Source organism: Camelina sativa, chromosome 3 (genome assembly GCF_000633955.1).
Source record: "Camelina sativa cultivar DH55 chromosome 3, Cs, whole genome shotgun sequence".
Taxonomy (NCBI): domain Eukaryota; kingdom Viridiplantae; phylum Streptophyta; class Magnoliopsida; order Brassicales; family Brassicaceae; genus Camelina; species Camelina sativa.
The window spans coordinates 11254806-11258984 of NC_025687.1; positions in this window are offsets into that span (position 1 = coordinate 11254806).

Genomic DNA, 4179 nt, shown 5'->3' on the forward strand with positions numbered 1-4179 from the left:
TCCAACTCACCAGAAGAGAGTCCTCCGATGATGAAACAAGTTCCTGATTCACCACTGATTGATGTTACTTCTTCACTTGTGCTAGGCGGCCAAATGAAAAACCCTAAAAACACTATTTAAAAGCGTCCCCTCGACTTACCAATGTTTAATTTGCTTCTCCAACGATACAATTATATGCTTTGGGTTGGGTACTTCGGTTTGAATTCGGTAAGGGAATTCACGGTTTGTGGTTTGTTCAGATACAGAAGAATATATATATATATATACAAAGTTTAGATCAACTTTTATTTTCATTAGCTTATATATATTTAAAAAAAAAAAAATGGTCTTGGGGTCATCTTCAAATTTATACTATTGAACAAACGACTTGACTTAATTTTCTTTATTAATCAATCTTCAGCAAATCATTCATACTATAATGCTTTATCCGATCATTTAACAGATTTCTCAAACTTTTTCAAGATACCATTAATTTTTACTCTTAACTGCATTTCTAACCCAAAACATTTGGAATCAACATTCAAACTCAATATAATGGTCTTTTTCTCTTTCTTCCCCTTTGAGGCTTGAGTTGGTGAGCTTGGTTATTGTCTGCAATAAAAACCTACCTAATTGGCCCTCTCCTTACATTACAACCCTTTTTGTGTTTTTCTTTGAACCCAGTCTTATGATTTGTATTATGATCAATTAATGTCTCAATGATTGATTAACACGATCAGATGTTTTATTGATATAGGTTAGAAACTTAGACTAATTGAAAAATAAATTAAGTTGAGAGCCAGCATTGCTAATACTATCTTCTTCTTTTTTTGGGCAAACGAGTTTATATTAAAAGCGGAAAACTTACACTCCAAATTGCTAATACCTAATCTTCAACAACCATACCATAAATTAGGTGTCATATTATTATTAGGAATGTCGCCTATGTAAATTTTACGTAAAACCATTATCAAGATATGTGCTACTAAAATTCATTCAATCCGTTTGACACAAACGAAATAAAGTACTATTACATTGGGTATAAAGTAAAACGCCATGTCCAGAATAGGCTTCAAAAACTGCACCAACGAGATAAAGTTGTGCATGTGCACTTACGTATATATGCTGTGTTCATCATATTGCAGAGATGTTAAATCAATGAATTTTAATGTTATATACTTTTAAAAAAAAAATGTAATATATGCATAGATGAATCCAAAAATTAGCCATGATTGAGGAGCAGCTTCCATGTGGAAAATGCCTACGATTGGTTCTTGTGCTAATGTTTGCAAATGATAATAACAAAAGTCCAAGGAAAACTTGGACCCAGTACTCCTTTGTTATAGTCATTACAATTTCTACAAAAATTTAACACTCTATATATAACCAACAAAGCTATTGAACATAATACTTAATTTGGTGGTAAATTATAGTATTAACCAAAATTTTGTAGAGATCAAATATACAAAAAAGAAACACCTTTGCATCTGACTCATTGCTATCAGTCACTAATTACAATCTAATTATTGTACGGAGATCAAGGGAATTAGAACTGTGCCTTTTAATTTTCACTAGCTATGGTGTTAGAAGATCGTTTTAATTTGTTGCACCAAAATATATAAAACTAGTGTATAGTACCCGTATATAACTAGATTTGAGTTGTGGAAAACAAATAATTGAATTGTTTTCACAAAAGAATGATTGAACATGTGATCTGAGACGGTAATAATCATCCTAAGAATATAAATTATTATATGAACACAGAGATTTAACATGCATGTCACTTTTATACAAATGTAATATTTGGTTAGTCTCCCTATTATTGGTTTAGCCACCAAAACATAGTAATTGAATGTGTCGACTGTTGCCTACCCTAAACTTATAAAGATATCCATTAGAGTTACATAATAATTACTTCATAATACATTAATATGTAATAATATATCAAAATTTATTTGGTCTTCTACGACTACTTCTGCATCATCTAAAATAGTTCTATAGGAGGACACTTCCAAGCAACTTTGCTATATAACTTTCATTCTAGTTTATTTAATTTTGACGACAAACAATATTAATTTTTTTTTTAATGATATGAAGTAATTCTTCATACGGAATTATTTCACATTAGATATATAAATAAAATAAAAATGGGGCGAATTTAAGCTATATAGGTGTGGTCTTGGGGTCATAATTGGACACACATGGACGATTCCTTGTACATGAACCTAACTCTATTAACATTTCATATCGCCTACAGGCGACAACACAATTCCATTGGTAGATGCATCTCTCATCTCATCCAAAAAAAGATAAAATTATATTTATTTATTTTTAAAAACCAAGAAGAAAATAAGAACATGTGCAAGTGTTCCCTTGCAAGGAAAAAAACATAGATGCAAAAATATGAGAAATAACTAAAAAATGTGGGAGTTTGTTGTCACCATTTGAGGCATGTCCATGTGAAAGCTCTTCTCTTATCTTTCCCCAACTTGTATTAATTATTATTTGTAGTTTAGCTTTGCCACTTAGTCAAACAACATTACTAACATCAACATCCACCATTTGGTCCTCGATCCAAATGTTATTTATCCCCTTTTGCTCACTCTGTCCATTTTTCAGTTCTTACATCTGATTTAGCATGATATATAAACTCCTTTTTAGGATAAAGGATTATGGTTATTTAATTTAATTGTTGTTTTGGAGATGTATGAGATGTTGTTATATTATGATTGAAGTTACGAATGGTAGAACGTGGCTTTAATTTAGTAACAAACAGTTACAGTTTAATTGTAATTAACTCATGCATATAATTTAATAATAATGTTTTTGATATATTTCTAAGTAAAATAAGCTAGAACGGTCGACATCTCATAAGAATACACGAAAAGGAGGGGAAAAAAAAGACATTCTAGCATTGATGGAGGCAATTGATTTGATTTTGAACTTAAATAGATGTCGTAATAGAAACAAAAGTGTTTTAATATAATCCATGGCACCTTAATTAGCTGGGCCTTCATTGTTGAACTGATTTTGATGGTTTAATATTTTTATACACCAGCTAGCAAACTTGTTGTCGCAAAGAACCAGTTAGATCATATACGACCGATGAGTATGATGATGATCTCTTGTACCATTCGGCTAAGGTCATTCTGAGTACCAATCAAATTTTATAAACGAAAAGAACAAGACGAGAGCAGGAAAAGGCCAGAAAGAATGAAACCATAAAAGAATGGTGTGGGACGAACAAAAGTCACATGGAGGGTATATGTATTTCCCAACAATGCTACAAAATTGACGTCGCCGTCTTGACAATAACTGTAATGTTCATGAAAGTGATCATTCCTTTGTTCCTCTATAACTTAAAAAAAAATCTTCTATATATGTATATTTTTCATATCGTATTCCACATACGTTATAGGCGTGAAACTAGTTATTATATTGTACACGTAGAAAAAGGTAACTCTATTTATCGTTTGGAACAATAGGTACATGGTATTTTGATTACACGTAACAAGACTAGTAATAACATACGAGTAAAGTAACCAACCATATGTACCATATTAATGCTTTAGATGTTTTTTACATTTGAAATACCATTGCTTGTTGCATAATACTATTGGCCACCACACATGATAAATTTTGAATATGAAATCTTTAAGAAAAAAAAGAAAAAAGGAGTCGCAGTAACAACATCGAATCGAAGGAGGAGGAGTAAATCAAGTCACGTGCTCGTTCAGGCCAATTTGCCTGCACTCTCCATTTCAACTTCACGTGCTTTCACATTATTTCTCTTTAATGTCTCTCTCCTCCTTCCTCTTCATATTTACCTTCTATACCACTCTATTGTTTTTAGTTTTTACCATATGATTTGATTATACAAAAATCACATAATCACGTAATTAATCAGATCATATACATATATATATATTCATCAAATTAACAAATAAACTATCTCCATCCACACTATATAATACGGAAATGAAATCTGGTGGTTGCCATTTCTTACATCATGTAATCTTTAAAGTCAAATCATATTTTTGGCCCCAGAAATTATAAAACATTTAAAAAAACAGGATTAAAATCTGATTAATAGCATCATTGATACGCTGAACAAGTCAAATGTCAAACACACATCACTATGTACAGCATATCATTACCAGAAACACAACATATTTTTGTCTTAATCGGTTTTATTAATTA